Below are 21,998 nucleotides of genomic sequence, written 5' to 3' on the forward strand. Positions count from 1 at the left end.
CTGGACTTCATCTCCCATGATGCACTGTGACCATCTGACTGATATGGTGAACCACCTGCCATCACCAACAGGGAAGACCATGTTTCATCATGGAAGATGTAGTCCAACCAGTAAACCCAGTCTTAAGAGGAGAATTGAAGCATGTGGCATTTGAACTACAAGTCCCACAAGACATCATGGCAGCATTTCAGAATTGAAATATTTTGCTTTTCAATATTTTGTCAGAAACAAAAAATCTTTACTTGTAAACTGAGCATATGTGAGATGGAGCAATGAAAGACAATAAACAAGCTTATTTTTGCAGAGCAATTGTTCAGAGCAAAGCTCCTCTTTGTTAGCTAGGTAATGCACACAGGTAAGTAGTATACAACACTTTTATGATTAGAACCTGATCATGACATGAAAGTAAAAATGTTTCTCACTCATCCTCAAACCATGCTTATGAAGTTCTCTTTAACCTGTTTGCTAGAGATACTCTATTAGAACACTGTTTCAGTATTTACCCTCCCTGATTGTCTCCGGCACAAATGTACTGGGAGAGTGCAAGATACCCTCTCTGTCCCCCACCCTTCCTGTTCCTGGATTTCCGACAAGGGCGAGGTGTATCCAGGGGCAGCTCTACCAATTTTGCCGCCCCAAGCAGTTGCCGCCAAATTGCTGCCGCCGCAATAGCAGCGGAGCTGCTGCCAAATTGCCGCCACACTCAGAAGAGCGGCGGAGCTGTTGCCAAAAGCCGCCGCGGCGGGAAGAGCGGAGGACCTACTGCTGAATTGTCGCTGCGGGACACGGACTGCCACCCTGTTCTGAATGCCGCCCCAAGCACCTGCTTGCAAAGCTGATGCCGGAGCTGGCCCTGGGTATATCTCAATTCTGACATTCAGTGGAGCAAAGGAACTGTTCCCCTTTGAACCAGCAAGGGTGCAATCATCTCCAAAAGAGAAGGTGGGACCATGTCTTCTGCACCGCTAGAAGAGCTGAGAAGATGCAGCCTGCACATTTAACATATGTGTTCAGATATTTGGAGAGCAATTATCCCTAATTCTCTCCACTTACTCCCCCTGGATTGGTCTGACTCTGCTCTGTCTTCAAAATTGGCTAGTTTTGTAATTTACCTAATCTGACCTGTAATTATCAGAAAAACTATATTTATTTACTAGTGTTACCAGCTCTTATCATGAGTCTCATATTTGGGTTTTCCTTTTAAGCTGCAGTTCCTGGAGTCAAGTGATTAGGTGAGATTCTCAACTTTTAATTAAAAAATAAAATTAGCATCTAGTCCTCATGGAGCTAGATACTGTGGAAAAAAGTTTGAAAACATGACCCAAATGTACTGTAAAAGCTCAAAAACAAGAAGTCAAATCAAAATATTGCAAAACGTGTTGCTTTTTTAAAAAACTCATGATTTTTTAATGTTTGGGATTGGCACTACTGTTTCTAGGCATATCGGGGTATGACAAAGCCTTTTGGAGGTCTTTTAGAAAGCATGTGCAGTAAATGGCAATCTGTGACTCTTTCTGAAACTGGTGCTTGCAGTCTGCAAAGAATAAAATGATCAAGAAGTGCAAACCGATCATAAGAGCAAACTGCCAAGCCTTGTTTAAAAACCTTTTTTCTCAGAGTGACAGGGCCCTTTCACACTTCCTCTTGCCAAATGCATGGTTAAAAGAGCAAACACTCCTCAGAAAAATATCATGTATTTTCCTTCCTTCGTTCATTATTAATGAAAATATTTGGATGAAAAAAGGATCTTTGTTTCTCAAGAGATCTTCTGTTTATTCTCTACCTGTAGTCATAGTCCTCTATTTGTTGGCAGCATAATAATTTCCACAGCAGCCCTAAAGCAATGTCACAAACAAAAGATTAGGATGTTGGATGGGTACTAAGTAGAAAGGGCAGATGAACCCTTAAGCAAAGATTCTGTTTTCATAAAAATATCTGTAGAAATAGATAATGAGAAGAAAAATAGAGGAAATATACAATACAGAAGCAGAATTGTTTCAGAACAAAATAGGGTTTTTTTTCAAACTTCTCCTATGCAGCAACACCTGCTCTTGAAGAATTTCCACTGTGTGTGTTGTTCATTCTGTATTCTCCATTAAGGTCCTGATACTGCAGTCTTTTAGAAACAAAACCCTTATCAAAGTCTTAGGGTATGTCTACACTATGAAATTAGGTCGATTTTATAGAAGTCAATTTTTAGAAATCGATTTTATACAGTCGATTGTGTGTGTCCCCACTAAGCACATTAAGTCAGCGAAGTGTGTCTTCAATACCATGGCTAGCATCGACTTACGGAGTGGTGCACTGTGGATAGCTATCCCACAGTTCCCGCAGTCTCAGCTGCCCATTGGAATTCTGGGTTAAGCTCCCAATGCCTGATGTGGCAAAAACGTTGTTGCGGGTGGTTTTGGGTACATGTCATCAGTCGCCCCTCCCTCCCTCCGTGAAAGCAATGGCAGACAATCATTTCGCACCTTTTTTCCTGGGTTACCCGTACAGACGCCTTACCATGGCAAGCCTGGAGCCTGCTCAGCTCACTGTTACTGTTGTGAGAATCATAAACACCTCGCGCTCGATCCTGGAGTATGTGCAGAACTGGGCTAAGAGACATCAGCATGAGGACAATTGTGATGAGGACATGGACACAGATGTTCCTGAAAGCACGGCTGTGGCAATTGGGACATCATGGTGACAGTGGGGCTGGTTGATGCAGTGGAATGCCAATTCTGAGCCTGGCAAACAAGCACAGACTGGTGGGATTGCATAGTGTTGTAGGTATGGGATGATTCACAGTGGCCGTGAAACTTTTGCATGTGTAAGGCCACTTTCCTTGAACTTTGTGAGTTGCTTTCCCCCACCCTGAAGTGCAGGAATATCAAGATGAGAGCTGCCCTGACAGTTGAGAAGCGAGTGGCGATAGCCCTGTGGAAGCTTGCAATGCCTGACTGCTACCGGTCAGTCGGGAATCAATTTGGAATGGGCAAGTCTACTGTGGGGACTGCTGTGATCCAAGTAGCCAGTGCAATCACTGACGTTCTGCTATCAAGGGTAGTGACTCTGAGAAATGTACAGGTTATACTGGATGGTTTTGCTGCAATGGGGTTCCCTAACTGTGGTGGGGCGATAGATGGGATGCATATCCCTATCTTGGCACCGGACCACCTTGCCAACCCGTACTTAAAGCGCAAGGGGTATTTCTCAAAGGTGCTGCAAGCACCGGTGGATCACCAGGGACGTTTACCGACATCAACGTGGGATGGCCGGGAAAAGTGCATGACGCTCGCATCTTTAGGAACTCTGGGCTGTTCGAGCAGCTGCAAGAAGAGACTTACTTCCCAGACCAGAAAATTACCATTGGGGATGTTGAAATGCCAATAGTTATCCTTGGGGACCCAGCCTACCCCTTGCTCCCATGGCTCATGAAGCCGTACACAGGCAGCCTAGACAATAGTAAGGAGCAGTTCAACTATAGGCTGAGCAAGTGCAGAATGGTGGTAGAATGTGCCTTTGGATGTTTAAAAGCTCGCTGGTGCTGTTTGCTGACTAGGTTAGATCTCAGTGCAACCAATATTCCCATTGTTACTGCTGCTTGCTGTGTGCTCCATAATATTTGTGAGAGTAAGAGGGAGACGTTTATGGTGGGGTGGGAGGTTGAGGCAAATCGTCTGGTGCCAAACACCAGGGTGATTAGAAGAGCACAGCTAGGCGCGCTATGCATCAGAGAGTCTTTGAAAACCAGTTTCACAACTGGCCAGGCTACGGTGTGACAGTTGTGCATGTTTCTCCTTGCTGCAAACCTGCCGCCTTTGTTGATTTTAATTCCCTGTAAGCCAACTACCCTCCCCCTTTCAATCACAGCTGGCAAAGGAAATAAAGTAATGATTGTTTTGAAACCATGTATTCTTTCTTTATGAATTTTTTTAAAAAGTGAGAACTGACAAGTAGCCTGGGTGGGGTGGGGTGCGGGAGGATGGAAGGACAAGGCCACATTGCTTATTGTAGCCACACTACAAATCCAAACTGTTTGAATGACAGCCTTCTTTTGCGTGGGCCATCCTCTGGAGTGGAGTGGCTAAGTGCCTGGAGCTCTTCCCCCCGCCCCGTGTTCTTGGGCATCTGGGTGAGGAGGATATGGAACTTGGGAGGAGGGCAGGTGGTTATACAATGGATGCAGCAGAGGGCTGTGCTTTTGTTGGCTTTCCTGCAGTTCCAACAGACGCTTCATCATGTCCGTTTGCTCCCCCATTAGCCTCAGCATCTCCTCCTGCCTCTGCTCTTCGCTCTCACTTAATGCTTTCGTGGCCTCTGCCACTGAATGCCTTCATGCATTAATCTGTGCCCTATCAGTGCAGGAGGACTGTATGAGCTCGGAAAACATAATCGCAAATGTGTTTTTTTTCACCTTCTAATCTGCGATAACCTCAGGGACGGAGATGATAGGGGGAGCATAGAAACATTTGCACCTCAAGGGAGCTAAAAAGGGAGAGTAAAATTTAAGACGATACATTTCTGAGAACAAAAGGGAGATTCTTTCACAGTGAATCAAGCAATTCACAGCAGATAGCACATGTGCTTTAGGTAAAAGGTCACATTTTGCCTTTTATATTGAGCGCCTGCCAGTATGGTGACACATCACACACGGCTGGGCAACAGAATTCGGTTTCCAGGCAGCCATGGTAAGCTTTTTGGTATGCAGGGTTGGCTTCTTACACCTTCATAACATGTGGGAGTGGTTTCAAACTGCATTGCCATCCTTTCCCATAGCAAGCAATGCCAGTTGGGCTTCACATTTAAAAGGAGGGGCTGTGGTTTTCGGGTAGATGTGCAACATACACCTCCCCCCACCCCACCGCATGACTGTTCTCTGGGATGATCCCTTCACCCCTCCCCCCACCGTGTGGCTATTCTCTGGGATGATCCCTTTTAGCCAAATGCAAATAATCCAGCATGAACGGGGTCCTTTTACTGTTCCCTTACAAAAATTCCCCTATTTCGGCCAGGTGACCATGAATGATATCATTCTCCTGAACCTAACACAGAAAGATATAGACCGAATGTTGTGTGAATGCGACCAGAACCCAGGACCATTTGCTGCCATGCTTTGTGCTGCAATGATTCCAGACTACTTGCTACTGGCTTGGTGTGGTAAAGTGTCCTACCATGGAGGACGAAATAAGGCAGCCCTCCCCAGAAACCTTCTGCAAAGGCTTTCAGAGTTCCTCCAGGAGAGCTTCATGGAGATGTCCCTGGAGGATTCCCGCTCCATCCCCTAACACATTAACAGACTTTTCCAGTAGCTGTACTGGCCGTGAATGCATCCCAATTCTTCAGGGAAAATCAAACATTAAACACTATTACTTTTAAACCCTGTACTGTAGTTACAAATGTGCACTCACCAGAGCTGCCTTCTCCGGCTTCAGGGTCAGGGATCCCGCCTTGGGAGGGTATTGGCTCCAGGGTGATGAAAAGGTCCTGGCTGCCAAGGAGAACGGATTCACCACTTGCCTGCTGCGTATTCTCCTCTTCTTCCTCCTCTTCTTCCTCATCCACAAAATTCTCCTCCCTGTTGCATGAGACTCCCCCCTTTCAGGTGTCCATGGACAGTGGTGGGGTAGCGGTAGGGTCCCCCCCGAGAATGCCATGCAGCTGATCATAGAAGCGGCATATATGGGGCTCTGACCCGGAGCAACTGTTTAAGCCTCTTTTGTCTTTTGGTAGGCTTGCCTGAGCTCCTTAACTTTCATGCGGCACTGCTGTGTGTCCCTGTTGTAGCCTCTCTCCACCATGCCCTGTGTGATTTTTGCATATAAATTAGCATTTCTTCTTTTTGATTGGAGTTCGGCATGCACAGATTCTTCTCACCATACAGCAATCAGATCCAGTGTCTCCCTTTCGGTCCATGCTGGAGCTCGTTTGCAATTCTGGGGGGACTGCATGATCACTTGTGCTGCTGAGCTTGTCACACTGACCAAACAGAAAATGAAATTCAAAATTTCCCCTGGCTTTTCCTGTGTACCTGGGTAGTGCATCGGAGTTCGAAGTGCTGTCCAGAATAGTCATATTGGAGCACTCTGGGATAGCTCCCGGAGGCCAATACCATCAAATTGTGTCTGCACTACCCCAAATTCAACCCAGCAAGGTCAATTTTAGTGCTACTCCCCTCACTGGGGAGGAGTACAGAAGTCAATTTTAAGAGCCCTTTAGATTGACAGAATGGGATAGGTTGTATAGATGCATTCATTTTAAAATCGACCTAATGCGGCGAAATTCGACATAACCCTGTAGTGTAGATGAGCGCTTAGACTTCAAGGTATCATTAGGACTTTTGCAAGGCTAAGAACTGCAGGAGCACACTCTGAAGTGGTGGGTTCTGGCCCCTGCATGCCATTCTGGCAGTATACAGGGACCATAAAGAGGCCTCAATGAGTTGGGGAAAATTCACCCAATATAGGGGCAGTCTAAGTCCTATATAAAATCAGATTGGGAGATGCAGGGACACACTCATAGCTCTCAGTATTTCTGGGATTTTGGGTTGTACAGAATCTCACAAGTGGGTCCGGGAAACTGCTCTAACTTATAGATTCATAGATACTAAGGTCAGAAGGGACAATTCTGATCATCTAGTCTGACCTCCTGCACAATGCAGGCCACAGAATCTCACGCATCCACTCCTACGAAAAACCTCACCTATGTCTGAGCTATTGAAGTCCTCAAATCGTGGTTTAAAGACTTAAAGGAGCAGAGAATCCTCCTTCAAGTGACCCGTGCCCCATGCTACATAGGAAGGCAAAAAGCGCCAGGACCTCTTCCAATCTGCCCTGGAGGAAAATTCCTTCCCGACCCAAAATATGGCAATCAGCTAAACTCTGAGCATATGGGCAAGATTCACCACCCACATACTACAGAAAATTCTTTCCTGGGTAACTCAGATCCCACCCATCTAATATCCCATCTCAGGGGATTAGGCCTATTTACCCTGAATATTTAAAGATCAATTAATTACCAAAATCACATTATCCCATCATACCATCTCCTCCATAAACTTATCGAGTTTAATCTTAAAGCCAGATAGATCTTTTGCCTCCACTGCTTCCCTTGGAAGGCTATTCCAAAACTTCACTCCTCTGATGGTTAGAAACCTTTGTCTAATTTCAAGTCTAAACTTCCTGGTGGCCAGTTTATATCCATTTGTTCTTGTATACACATTGGTACTGAGCTTAAATAATTCCTCTCCCTCTCCGGTATTTATCCCTCTGGTATATTTATAGAGAGCAATCATATCTCCCCTCAACCTTCTTTTACTTAGGCTAAACAAGCCAAGCTCCTTAAATCTCCTTTCATAAGACAAGTTTTCCATTCCTCGGATCATCCTAGTAGCCCTTCTCTGTACCTGTTCCAGTTTGAATTCATCCTTTTTAAACATGGGAGATCAGAACTGCACACAGTATTCCAGGTGAGGTCTCACTAGTGCCTTGTATAACGGTACTAAAACCTCCTTATCCCTACTGGAAATACCACTCCTGATGCATCCCAAAACCGCATTTGCTTTTTTCACAGCCATATCACATTGGCAGCTCATAGTCATCCTATGATCAACCAATACTCCAAGGTCCTTCTCCTCCTCCGTTACTTGTAATTGATGCATCCCCAGCTTATAACTAAAATTCTTGTTATTAATCCCTAAATGCATAACTTTATACTTCTCACTATTAAATTTCATTCTATTATATTACTCCAGTTTACAAGGTCATCCAGATCCTCTTGTATGATATCCCGATCCTTCTCTGAATTGGCAATACCTCCCAACTTCATGTCATTCACAAACTTTCTTAGCACATTCCTACTTTTTGTGCCAAGGTCAATAATAAAAAGATTAAATAAGATTGGTCCCAAAACTGATCCCTGAGAAACTCCACTAGTAACCTCCTTCCAGCCTGACAGTTCACCTTTCAGTAGGACCTGTTGAAGTCTCCCCTTTAACTAATTCCTTATCCACCTTTCGATGTTCATATTGATCCCCATCTTTTCCAATTTAACTAATAATTCCCCATGTGGCACGGTATCAAACGCCTTACTGAAATGTAGGTAAATTAGATCCACTGCATTTCCTTTGTCTAAAAAATCTGTTACTTTCTCAAAAAAGGAGATCAGGTTGGTTTGGCACGATCTACCTTTTGTAAAACCATGTTGTATTTTGTCCCATTTACCATTGACTTCAATGTCCTTAACTATTTTCTCCTTCAAAATTTTTTCCAGGACCTTGCATACTACAGACGTCAAACTAACAGGCCTGTAGTTATTTGGATCACTTTTTTTTCCTTTCTTTAAAATAGGAACTATATTAGTAATTCTCCAATCATATGGTACAACCCCTGAGTTTACAGATTATTAAAAATTCTTGCTAATGGGCTTGCAATTTTAGGTGCCAATTCCTTTAATATTCTTGGATGAAGATTATCTGGGCCCCCCGATTTAGTCCCATTAAGCTGTTTGAGTTTCACTTCTACTTCAGATTTGGTAATATCTACCTCCATATCCTCATTCCCATTAGTCATGCTACCATTATCCCTAAGATCCTCTTTAGCCTTATTAAAGACTGAGGCAAAGTATTTGTTTAGATATTGGGCCATGCCTAGATTATCCTTAACCTCCACTCCATCCTCAGTGTTTAGCGGCTCCACTTCTTCTTTCTTAGTTTTCTTCTTATTTATGTGGCTATAGAACCTTTTACTTTTGGTTTTAATTCCCTTTGCAAGGTCCAACTCTACTTGACTTTTAGCCTGTCTCACTTTATCCCTACATGTTCTAACCTCAATAAGGTAGCTTTCCTTGCTGATCCCTCCCATCTTCCACTCCCTGTATGTTTTCTGTTTCTTCTTAATCACCTCTCTAAGATGCTTGCTCATGCTAGCTTGGTCTACAACTCCTGCCTTTGAATTTTTTCCCCTTTCTTGGGATACAGGCTTCCAATAGCTTCTGCAGCTTTGTTTTAAAGTAACCCCAGGCCCCCTCTACCTTTAGATCCATAAGTTCTTCAGTCCAATCCACTTCCCTAACTAATTTCCTTAATTTTTGAAAGTCAGCCCTTTTGAAATCAAAAACCCTAGTTGCAGATTTATTTTTGTTAATCCTTCCATTCAGTTTGAATTGAATTAGCTCATGATCACTTGAACCAAGATTATCCCCTACAACCATTTCTTCTATGAGGTCCTCACTACTCACCAAAACCAAATCTAAAATGGCATCCCCTCTAGTCGGTTCAGCAACTACTTGATGAAGGAATCCATCAGCTATCACATCTAGGAAAATCTGAGCCCTATTTTTATTACTAGCACTTGTCCTCCAGTCTATATCTGGGAAGTTAAAGTCTCCCATGATCATGCAGTTTCCATTAGTATTTACTTCATTAAAACATTAAAAAGGGCTCTATCCATATCTATATTAGAACCCGGTGGTCTATAGCACACCCCAAGCACTATCATAGGGGAGGCTCTACTAGTTTTCTTCCCCAATGTAATTTTTGCCCAGACGGACTCTGTCTTATCCATTGCATCGCTTCTTATTTCTTTACATTCTACCTCATCATTGATATACAATGCTACTCCACCACCTTTACATTTATTTCTGTCTTACCTACTCAGCACATACCCTTCAATACCCATAGTCCAGTAATGATTACTATTCCACCATGTTTCTGTTATCCCTATAATATCAGGTTTCACTTCCTGCACCAGTAGTTCTAGTTCCTTCATTTTGTTACCTAGGCTCCTCACATTGGTGTACAAACATCTTAATTTTTGCTGTTTGGCCTTGCCCACATTTTGTACCCTATTAGCCACAGTCATTCTACAGCCAGTATAACCTATTAGACTGGTATCCACACTGCCCTTCCTCCTTATATACATTCTCCTACTCACAGCTTTATCCTTCCTTACTTCGTCTTCTTCCCTCTCAATGCTAAAATCCGGCGTGGAGATTACCTTGACATCTCCCAACCATCTCCCCCAAATTCCTAATTTAAAGCTCTCTTAATCAGTTGTGCCAGCCTCCATCCTAGAAGTCTATTTCCTTCCCTACTCAGATGAAGTCCATCCCGAGAGAACTGTCCTCTGTCCATGAATGCCTCCCAGTGGCCATACATCCCAAAGCCCTCCTTATAGCACCACTGCCTGAGCCAGCTGTTGATAGTCATAATCTTGTCACACCTTTGTTGCCCTTCTCTAGGAACAGGCAGAATCCTACTAAAGATCACCTGAGCCTCGATTTCCTTAAGCGTCTTCCCCAGCCTAGCATAGTCTCCCTTAATACTTTCCAGTGAGAATCTAGCTGTATCATTTGTTCCCTCATGAAGGATAATTAGGGGATTCTTTCCCACTCCCTTTAGGATCCTTTTCAACTTCAGGTCTACATCCCGTATCTTAGCACCTGGAAGACAGCACACCCTTCTATTCTCTGAATAAGCTCTGATTACAGGCCTGTCTATTCTTCTCAATAAACAGTCCCCGATCACATAGACCTGCCTTTTCCTGATGACGGTGCTATTCTCCAGTCTTTCCCCTGTTCCCTCTGGCTGCAAGTTCTTTCCATTCCTTTTCTCCCTTATAATCATTTTCAACCCATCCTGTATCCTTCTGGGGCTCATATTTGGTGTAGTCTCCATTGACTCTTCCCCTTTTCCTATTGCACAGCCGCTCTTCTCTTCTTCCTTGCCCTTCCACCTTCAACGACTACCTGCTGAGCCCGTTCTTCATTTTCCAACTCTGCAAACCTGTTCCTGAGCTCTATTTCTCCTTCACTAGCCCATCTTTTCCTCTGCCTGGTTCTTTTAGTCACATGCTTCCACTGACCACTTTCCTCACCCATTCTCCCCTCAAAATTCCCCAGCTCTGCTTCCATCTGTAAATCTGAGCTTTTCCCTTCAGATACCTCATGTCTTTGCTCCATAATTTGCTCAAACCCCTTCCTAAACTCAACCAGACTTTCCACCTGCATCTCCAAACCTCGGATCTTTTCTTCCATCAGCTCTGTAAAATGGCATTTCATGCAGAAAAAACTCTTACCAGGTCCCCCCTCCAGGATTGTGTACATACCACAGCTTCCACATCCAGTCATCCTCATTGTGTCTTCCGCTACATGAGTCACTCCCACTGCTGCCTCTGTATCTGTCATAGCCTTCCCACCTAAATCCTGTTAATCTGGGAAACACAAACTTATGCCAGAGGATGCACTGGCCCCCAGCACAGCCCAGTCTGAGTGCTGCCAACTGGCTTAAAGACATACTTAGAATCTAGCTAATAATGTTTTTGTTAAGTTTATTGTGGAGCAATTAGAGATGATAATAAATGGAAACTTTCAGGGTAGAGCAGGGGTTCTCAAACTGGGGGTCGGGACCCCTCAGGGGGTCACAAGGTTGTTAAATGGGGGGCGTGTCGCGAGCGGTCAGCCTCCACTCCAAACCCCGCTTTGCCTCCTATACAGCATTTATAATGGTGTAAAATATATAAACGAGTGTTTTTAATTTATAAGGGGGGGGGTCGCACTCAGAGGCTTACTGTGTGAAAAGAGTCACCGGTACAATAGTTTGAGAACCACTGGGGTACAGTTTATGTACTTCTGATATAAACTAGAATAACCATTAATGGCCAATTTTTGCCCCAGTACTCTCACTGAATAGTTGTTTATCCTGTGTGTAGTCCCACTGAAAATAAGTATGAGTAGGGATGGCAGAATGTGGCCCTAAACTGCCACCAAGAACTGACAAATGGTAAGTTAGAACACTGAAATATTACAAAGAATACCTCCACATTATTTCCATGATTATGTCACTGCTGTGGAGTTGGATCATGTAGTAGAGGTCAGAGAGGTTTATTTCATTATTAGTAGTCCATCCAAGTCCCAACATTTTACATGACCCCATAGTCAGAAGGACTGTACTCTGCCAAACTATAGCCCTTTGGGAACATGCACTTGTGGTTGATTAAAGTAGTGGCTTGCATGAGAGACAAACAGTAAATCAGGCTCTAAGAAATTAAGTAGGGGTCTGATCTACAGCCTGTTAAGTCAATGGGATTCTTACTGTGGAACATCAGTGACATGGGATTTTCCTTTTACATATGCTGTAATGATTTAGTTTATTATAAGCTTGATTTAGAAGAATATAAGGATCCTACTTAAATTAACTTAGCAGATGGGAACAATTTATGGGTACTGCAGTTGTGCATAAAACATCCTCTTTTCTAAAAAAATGGTTCATGTACAATTCCCCATTCCAAAGTGTCCATTTTCCTGAGATCATACACTGTAGATAGATGCTTGGAGGCTGATTTTCCTCTTACTTATATTTGGGTAAATCAGGAGTCAGAGGAGTTATATCAATATAACACTGGTGTGAGAAGACAATTATATGCCCTACTATTTTGGTGCAGTACTGTGTGTGAGCAATCTAACAAAGACAGCAACTGTTACAATAACTTTCTGTGATCTCAAAACTGCTTGCCTCAACATATTCTCCTACTCTGATTTAAACCCCCAGGGATTAATTTTTGTCCTGAGCTGGGGGCCATGCAGTAACATATTGCTCCACCAGGAGCACTCTAGATGCCTTTTTAAGGCAGAAGCTTCTTGGAGCTTGCTGGTACAATGCACAGCACTCAGCCTGAATTGTTTATCTGATTGCATTGGGGTTTTTTTCTTATTATTTTGACTTTAGAAGATAAGATATATAGTATTGCACACCTAATAACCTAGAACTTTGTCCGGGGAAAAAATTTGTTATCTAACAGAATTGGAGCTAGCTTTGACCTTAACTATACAGACACTAGTGTCTGTACATGATGAGACATTTTCAAGACTGTGTGCACTTCATGCACATTTGTAGGTCTAATTTCGGCATGTAATTATCACAATTTTGTGCTCATTTTGAATGCAAATAGCCAGATAATGTGTAACTGGCATTGATGCATACACAATAATAGTAATTACATGTGCAAAGTTGGCATGCATTCATGTACACATATTGTGTTATAATTGTGTGCACAGTGTTCTGAATATTTAGCCCATTAATTCTCTCACATAGTGTCTCCTTATCTACCTGTCCAGTTTCTGTAAGTCTTTTTCTAGGTGAGTACTTCATCTTGTACTGTAAGCTCTCAAATCACCTTGGTTTGATCTACACTAGAAAATTTGTTTTCCTGCAGTGAGGCGTCTATCAGAAGGGCTAGATGACAGAATGATAACAAAACACTTGTGATTTCTCCACTTCAGCCTCCATTGTTGATAGCACTCATGCAAAACCCCCCACTTAGATTACAATGTGTCTGTACACACAGCCCTGTTTCTGGAGGGGAGGGGAGGCAATACAGAAGTGCATTGCCCCAGAAGGGCAGAATGCCTGCCAGAGCTCACCAATACATGGGGATGGGCACAAACCTTTGCACTTCTCTAATGGGTGCAGCATCCTCTCCCTGGCCCCACCTGTATGGCCAGCTTTCCTGGCTGGTGTCGGGATGGTGTGGGGGCAGAGCCCTTGCTTCACTGACTCCAATGACTTTCTAATACTCCCTTTCCACTTTGGAGCATCATATGTCCCTGGAAGTAATCCTGCACTGGCTTGAGCACAAGGACCACAATACTTCCCAGTCCTTACATGAACCACATAAAGAGAACTGGAGGCTCTATTCCCTTCTCCCCCATTGTGCCACTATGTTTCAGCTACACTCTTTTTACTATGGTTCTTACCACTTTTTCCATTCTTAAAACAACCCTGTCTTGCTGTGGAAACCTCTCCCATGCATATGTCTTCCTTCTCACAGATATCTTTTAGGGGAGTTCCTTAAAAGATCCTATTCGGAAAACATGATAACCATTTAGAGGAAACTGGAGAGTTCCCTACCACCTGGAATTTTGGGTTCTTCTTCAGAGAAAAATCCTCTCAGCATAAGGTTCTATACCAGAAGCAAAGGGTGAAAAAGAAAAGTGGGGCTAAATTAAATAGTTGAGAGACAAAGTAGGTGAGGTAATATATTTTATTGAACTAATTTCTGTTTGTGAGAGAAGTTTTTCAAGCTTATACAGAGCTCTTCTTCAACTCTGTGTAAGCTTGAAAGCATGTCTCTTCCACCAATAAAAGATACTGTCTCACCCACCTTGTCTCTCTAATATCCTGGGACCAACACAGCTACACCAACACTGCATACAGTAAATGTTTAAGTGAGATAAAATTGTTTTATGTGCTGTGTAAGACTGGCTCACACCATTCCATGCTCCTCATAGAGCTTCCCTTAAAGGCCCTTCAGCTGAAGGAAAATCTGTAAGGAGTAAAGGAATTAATTATGTATAGCAACCAAGTGATCATTCAGACACTGAAACCTTTTGAGGGGACAGTTTTGTTCATGAATCAGAAATGACCGAGTTAGGCTTGAGAAATAAGATCCTGTAGTTTATGAGCTGATCAGAGAAGGAATAGCTACCAATTAGATGACATGGAAAATAATCAGAGGATCAACTTTGCAGGGTGCTGAGAATCCCTAAGGTGTGGAGCTGGGCTTTTATTTCCCAGAGGCCCCTAAAATTGAGGTAGGATTTACAGTGGTGGAGTTTTCCACTTTTGTGGATGCTTTTAATGGTCATCCAGGATCCCATATGACCTCAGGCTAGCCCTGGTTTGTATTATCTGGACAGCCTGGGGTCTTAGGTTCAAATTTCAACAGGACTGACTCAATTGTTCATCCATCTGAGATAGGTAAAATGACTCAGAGCTTGAGTTGCATCTGAGAAGCATTTGGTACCGCTTTGGATGGAGATGGGGGGTGGCAGTTGGAGGGTACACGAAGGTGGCTTCAGTTCCTCTTTGCATTTCCCTGGCCCCAGTCCAATGCCCTAAACATTGCAGGGGCCTATACAGCAACCATGGCTTCCTGGGGGTAGGGAAGCCCTGGCTATGTCCACTTTCCCTGGCCACAGGAAGAAGTGAAGGTGTAGGAGCCATTATGGCAGCTCTACTCCACCCAGTTATTCTGGGGTTTGATGGCTGTTTGTACCAGCTTTAAGGTAGCTTTTGGCATTGGAACAGTAAGGCAGCCCAGGATCTAGCCTAATACATTCTACCCATTTTCAGTGTGTATAGGGCCTTCAGGCAAAACCTTAAAAACCAAGGTTCAGTTTGCTCAGCTTGGATATTAAAGATATCATGGCATTTATCATAAGAGAAGGGATTTGTCCTAGTACCCAAGGCAAAATTTTCCCTCTGCTGCTGTTGTGTTGGGTATAGCTGCTGACCCCAGAAGTAACTGCATTTCAATGGTGCTGTTTGTAGGAGGTTTTAAAAGAACATTGGGATGAAAGTTGACATATAAATGTTAAAATATTATCTTTTAAAAGCTGCTGGGACCCCCAGGGATAGGGAATAACAATAGATCTATTAAACTGGAATCTGCCTGCAGCTTCTCCTGAGGAAGTAAGCTGAAATGCCTACAGGTTGGACAGTTCTCAAACCTTCAGTTGACTTAGAACAAGGAATAAGGCTGCAAGGCAGAAAGGAGTTATTACATTTGGCAAGTCCAGAATTTCTTTATTTCCTGACTGGAGAGTGAGTTGGTGGGCAACCACAGGAGTTGGATTTAGATTATGCATTCCTATATCAGCATGGCTGAGAGCTTGTTTTGGAGCACACTCTTATATTTGTTAGTAACTAGGTTAATCAGAAAAACTTACGGCCACAGTAATAGTATCTGAGAACTCTGAGAGGGAGGATCCAGAAAAAGGGGAGATTTCTCTGATGCCAAGACCTGGTATGAAAGTATTTGAGCTGCTCTCAGCTCTGGAGGACTACTTGAGTGGACTGGTTACAGTTTATTAAATTCGTACACTGTTTCACCCTGTAATTCTTTTTTTCCCTCCATGAAGTTATAGGTTATATTATTTTGACTCTCTCAGAAAGGTCTATTGTGTTCCTTTCGTGGTGGTTTTCTATGCCTCTCTGACATTTAAGTGTCATGAGTCTTTGCTTTAGTGGATCATTAGTTATGTTACACTTCTGGCGTATGTAAAACAAGGAGATTTTTAGGATGTATAGTACATAATTTCATGATTTTCATTTTTTACTTTGAGGGAAATTTACTTTACATGATACTGGTGATCCAGTATGTTGTATCTTATCTGCTTTGTGGATGCTGGTTGAGGTACTTGGTGGAAGGCAGACTTGTATGACCAGTAGATTGGTTTATAGGAGAAGCAGCCATCATTTTAGTTTTGATTTGTAGGAACTGCATAATCCTACAATTTCTTGCCTTTTCCTTAAGAATAAATAGTACGTGACTTGTAGCCATTGACCAAATCTAGCTTCCGTGATTATTATTTAATAACTGATAACCGACGTATAGACCTCAGGCTGTCCTGAAAACTTATTAAGATGAGATAACAATCACTATGTGCTCTCTTGGGGCCTGCTCTAACTCGAATTGAAGCCCCTAGGCATCTCTTTCACTGACTTCCAGGGAACTGGACTGGGACAGTAGGGTAAACACTGAAAAGTGCTTAGCACCTGAATTTCTTCAGTCTTTTTTTTTTTTTACTGGAATTTGTGGGTGCTTAACACTTCTGAAATTTTGCCCTTATCAAGTACAGTCCTGATGTAAGGACTGCTCCTGTTGGTAAGAGAGATGTGCATATTTTGTGTTGCTTGACATTGCAATATTTTGGTTTTCTTAATTGCAGTATAGGAAACCTATGTGTGTTGTACCATATGTACATATACATTGGCTATACATCTATATCTATGGCCTGATCCTGCAAAGTGCTGAGTGGCCTCTACTCTCACTGAAGAGAGTGGAAGTTGAAAACACTAAGCTACTCACCAGATCAGGCTCAGAAAGAGTGAAAGACAGAAAGAGGCATGGACGACAAAACTCCCATTAATTGGAAAAGGTTCACAAAAGTGCAACACAAATGATTAGGGGTATGGAACGGCTTCTGTATGAGGAAAGATTAATAAGACTGGGACTTTCCAGCTTGGAAAAGAGATGGCTAAGGAGAGATATGATTGAGGTCTATAAAATCATGACTGAGGTAGAGAAAGTAGATAAGGAAGTGTTGTTTGCTGCTTCTCATAATACAAGAACTAGTGGTCACCAAATTAAATTAATAGGCAGCAGGTTTAAAACAAATAAAAGGAAGTATTTCTTCACACAACAGTCACTCTGTGGAACTCTTTGCCAAAGGATGTTGTGAAGGCGAAGACCATAACAGGGTTCAAAAAAGAATTAGATAAATTCATGGAGGATAAGTCCATCAATGGCTCTTAGCCAGGATGGGCAGGAATGGTGTCCCTAGTCTCTGTTTGCCAGAAGCTGGGAATGAGCGACAGGAGGTGGATCACTTGTTCTGTTCATTCCCTCTGGGCACCTGGCACTGGCCACTGTCAGTAGACAGGATACTAGGTTAGATGGACCTTGGTCTGACCCAGTAGGGCCATTCTTATGTTCTTAACTTTAATGAGGCCAAGATTTCACTCATGAAATTTTGTATTGAATGTAGAGTCAAAGCAGAAGGCTCTTTGTTGAAGAGGACTGCAGCAGAGCTCAGTGTACTCTGGTGAGACCCCTTCTACTTTTGCTGGGTCCAGTGGTGGAGGCTCAGGAGAGGATCAGGCAGTTTTTGTTCATCATGGATGCCCATTCAAAATGGCCAGAACTTTTCAGAATGACTTCCACTATAGCTTACCAAGACCATTGGACATCTTCATATCTTGTTTAGCCAGTTTGGTCTACCAAAGAATTTCAGAGGTTCCTAGCTTCAAATGGAATTAAGTACAATATGATCTGCTCCATATCATCCTGCTACAAATGGACTAGTGGAATGCTTTCTACAGACAATTAAATATACCTTAAAGGCTAACAAATCTGTTTTGGGTCATCAGCAGAACTTGGACAATTTCTTGCTTATCTACAGGAACACAGCGCTTGTTACTATCTAGGAGTCAGCTGAAACTCTTTTTATCAAAGCAATCTTTGTGTACATGTTTGGACCTGCTCTGTCCTGATATTGCCTAACATGTAGCCAAATCCCAGGCTATGGTCAACACCATGAGATTTATCATTATCTGATGGTACTTTCTGTAAATGACATATGAACTTGACAAGTACCAGAGCCTGGGGATGTTTCAGTGGATTTTCTGTTCCTCCAATCAAATCCCCTCCTGTTAGAACTCTTACTTTCAGTGACTTGTTGGGAGAAATTTTGCTATCTGATCCAGTTGATTCCTTATCACTGACTGTTCCCATTGTACAGGACAATGCTAAAGCACCATCACCACGTTCTCTTGAGAGTGCAAAACCAATGGTGCACCAGAACTTATAAATTGTTTAGCTAGTGAGTTGCTATTCCATGGCATAATAATTAAAACTTGAAAGTCACCTGAAACTTTTAGTTAGGTTGTATTGTGGTTTTATATTAGCCATGTAAACCCTAATGTGCATATATATTTGGAAGTATTTTAAAGTAAGATGGTGGAATGTGTTGTCCTGCCCCTTTTAAATGATTGGGCATCTGTACTCAGTGCAAAGCCTCACTTCCATTTGTACCTGTTTGTTTCCAGAACAATAAAGTCACTACAGAAGATAATTGTGTTTAAATCAGCTTCCCCTCTGTGTATCTCCTTCACTTCTGGGTCCAAATATTATAATTTCCTCCTCTATTTAGTTCTGCTACCCCATTCTGAGTTTGTGGACAGTTATTGTGGTTCCCAAAGTGTCACTGGAGGGATGCTGAGTAGAAAGCTTATGTAAAGGAAACTCTTGCTGTAGCAGTACCATCCCCCATTGACCAACAGACTGGGGCAGAGAGTTCCTTCCCATCTGAAATTCTGTCCATCTGGAATTCTGGGTATGCAGATGAAGCAGCTCTGTGGCTGTTCTTCACCGGTTCACCAATATCTGGGAATAAAGAGCTCCTTATCCTCTAGAGCTTCAGGTCACGGGGCTTATATATAGCAAATGAGGTTCTGTGTGTATTAAGTCAACCTTTTAACTGAGTGTGAAGGTGAATTAAAATGAGAAACTTTAGGCCAAAATTTAAGCCCACTCTATTCCTGTGGTGCTACTGGTTCATCTTCCCTAGCCCTTGTGGAGGAATCCCCAGAGGACGGGAAGAGGAGAAGGTATGGATATAACATATCAGATGGTCCCTTGGAAACTGTTGTGAGCTGGTATCTGTTAGAGTAACCCTTAGGCTGCTGTAACTGACCTCAGGGCTGGGCCAAGAATCAATGCAGCTGAAGATCTGGTCCTATGATCATATAGCTTCATCCTAGTTCAGGTTGCTCATCAGTCATTTTGTGAGCTGGGTCAAGTCTTTTTAATTAATATCTACAAAAAATTACATTGGGACAAAACAGTAAGGTTGGAACTCAAAGCCATAATAGCAAGGATTTAAGGCTGATGAAGAGTCCAAATTCAACTCCAATGTAATTCCGTCTGCTTCAGTTATCCCTGGGAATATGATCCAACATCCTTAAATTGGTGGTGGTGCTATAAATTATTAACTGAGCACTGACCATCCTTAGTGCTGTGTAGTTATAAAACCAGACATGGTTCCTGGCCTGAGGGGCCTGTAATCTAGAAGAGATGTAAATTGAACAGTTCAGCCAACATATAATACACGTGGGTCCAAATCCAGCTCTATTGGACTTAATGGAAAAGCTCAAATTGACTTCAATGGGAATGGGATCTGGCCCTAGTGTTGTTATAAATACAAGGTAATGTAGGTGTCCTGTCAAAGTCATTTTTGAAAGTCACACTGTCATTGTGCACAGGGATTGCCGCTTTTTATCTGACCTTTTTATCAGTGATCTCTGGCTAGTGGAGGAGTTTACATATAGTATTATGCTGCAATATTACTTGCTACAAGGTGTATTAAAGGTTCTGAGAATCTCTTAATTAAGAACTTGCATGCTTTTGTGGGTTTTTTATGTGATTTTTATCCAGGTTATTTTAATATAGGAGTATTTTGTACTTCTTTATTTAATGATTCTGTGTATTACCATTTGTATAGCATAATTGTGGCAATGTATCATGTATTGAAATAGGATGTAAATATTAATGGATATATTCTCAGGGCAATAAGGTACCTGCCCAACCCCTGGCATAAGTTAGAACCACAGCTTCAGTCTCTGGCTGCAGTAGCCCTGCATGGGCCCATCCAGTAAGAACAGCTGTAGTACAATCTTCTTTTTCCTGCCATAGCCCTTCCATGACCTCAATACTGGGGGCTGGAAGAAGGGGCCCACGTAGAGCTTTTCTGGTTGCTCTACACTGACTGGGAATCCCCTCTTATCAGTGGCGTAGTTGGGGGGGAGCGGGGCAGCAGCCGCTCCCCCACTGAGCACAAGCGGCGCCTTGTCAATGTCTTGGCGCCTTTTAAATTTTTCCCTGTTGAGGGAACAAGGGGAGTGATCCCAAAAAAAGTGCCACCTGCTGCCATGCTTTCAATCACCCGGCAGCACTCTGGGTCTTTGGCGGCACCTCAGCGGCGGGACCTTCACTCGCTCCGGGTCTTCAGCGGCACCTGAACAAGAACAAATGGATATAAACTGGCTACCAGGAAGTTTAGACTTGAAATTAGACGAAGGTTTCTAACCATCAGGGGAGTGAAGTTTTGGAATAGCCTTCCAAGGGACAAAGATCTATCTGGCTTTATGATTAAACTCAATAAGTTTATGGAGGAGACGGTATGATGGGATAATGTGATTTTGGTAATTAATTGATCTTTAAATATTCAGGGTAAATAGGCCTTATGGCCTGTGATGGGATATTAGATGGATGGGATCTGAGTTACCCAGGAAAGAATTTTCTGTAGTATCTGGCTGGTGAATCTTGCCCATATGCTCAGGGTTTAGCTGATCACCATATTTTGGGTTGGGAAGGAATTTTCCTTCAGGGCAGATTGGAAGAGGCCCTGGAGATTTTTCACCTTCCTCTGTAACATGGGGCACGGGTCACTTGAAGGAGGATTCTCTGCTCCTTGAAGTCTTTAAACCATGATTTAAGGACTTCAATAGCTCAGACATAGGTGAGGTTTTTCGTAGGAGTGGGTGGGTGAGATTCTGTGGCCTGCGTTGTGCAGGAGGTCAGACTAGATGATCAGAATTGTCCCTTCTGACCTTAGTATCTATGAATCTATGACCTTCAGTGCCTAAGACACCTGGAGTGAGTGAGGCCTGCTGCCGGAGCACTGCTGGGTGAGGAAAAGCGCCGCAGTGGGTGGGGCCTTTTTTTTTTATCGCTCCTCTTGTTCCCTCCACCGGGCTACGTGGCTGCCTCTTATGTAGAATGTCTTCCCCCTGTGTCACTTACACAATCTTTCAGCCCTTTTCTGCCACCTGAGTGGTATAAATGGGCCACAACAAAGGAGAGAATTGGGCCCAAATTTCCTAAATGTATATCTTATGCAACACCACTCAATTCAAAGGAGCTTCCGAGGGTGTGAGTCATGTCAAAAGGTAGTCCTTATTATGAACAGTAAGTTTTGTTATGCCTTAAACAAGAGTACTGTGGTGCTAATGAAATATACTAATATACACGTCCACAATATGTAAGTGAAATTACATTATTTAAAATTAATGGAGTTTAGCTCTAGAACTTTGCAAAAAGAATTCTGAACCAGGATAGTTTTACATTGTTGTGCTTTAATCTTAAAATGGCCTGATGTGCACACATTTACTTGGGGCCACCCTTAAAAATAGCATGAAACTACATCAAGTGCAGAATATAGTAGTTTGCCTTATAATGGGAAGAACTGTTCTGAGCACATATGCCCAATGCTTGTGATATATAGGTGCAATTCAAGTTGGTGGTGTCAATTTTTGGCCTCATATACACAACAATTTCAACCATAGTATGATGACCAGTTATAACAGTGATATCTCCCCCTAAAAATGATTTTTATTCTGGAGTGTTTATGAAATGATAGCTCAGTGGTTTGAGGATAGGCCTGCTAAACCCAGG

The 21,998-nt window shown here is 42.8% G+C and overlaps 1 long non-coding RNA gene across 1 annotated transcript in view; it reads left to right on the plus strand.

Annotated features, from left to right (window-relative positions):
• LOC119855813 overlaps window positions 1-17,716 on the plus strand; it is a 165,124-nt gene extending 147,408 nt beyond the window's left edge. Inside the window, exon 4 of the long non-coding RNA XR_005293041.1 lies at window positions 17,533-17,716. This is a non-coding gene — a long non-coding RNA (uncharacterized LOC119855813). The remainder of the gene's footprint in view (window positions 1-17,532) is intronic.
• The last annotated feature ends 4,282 nt before the right edge of the window (window positions 17,717-21,998 follow it).

This window comes from Dermochelys coriacea, chromosome 5 (assembly GCF_009764565.3).
Source record: "Dermochelys coriacea isolate rDerCor1 chromosome 5, rDerCor1.pri.v4, whole genome shotgun sequence".
Taxonomy (NCBI): Eukaryota; Metazoa; Chordata; order Testudines; family Dermochelyidae; genus Dermochelys; species Dermochelys coriacea.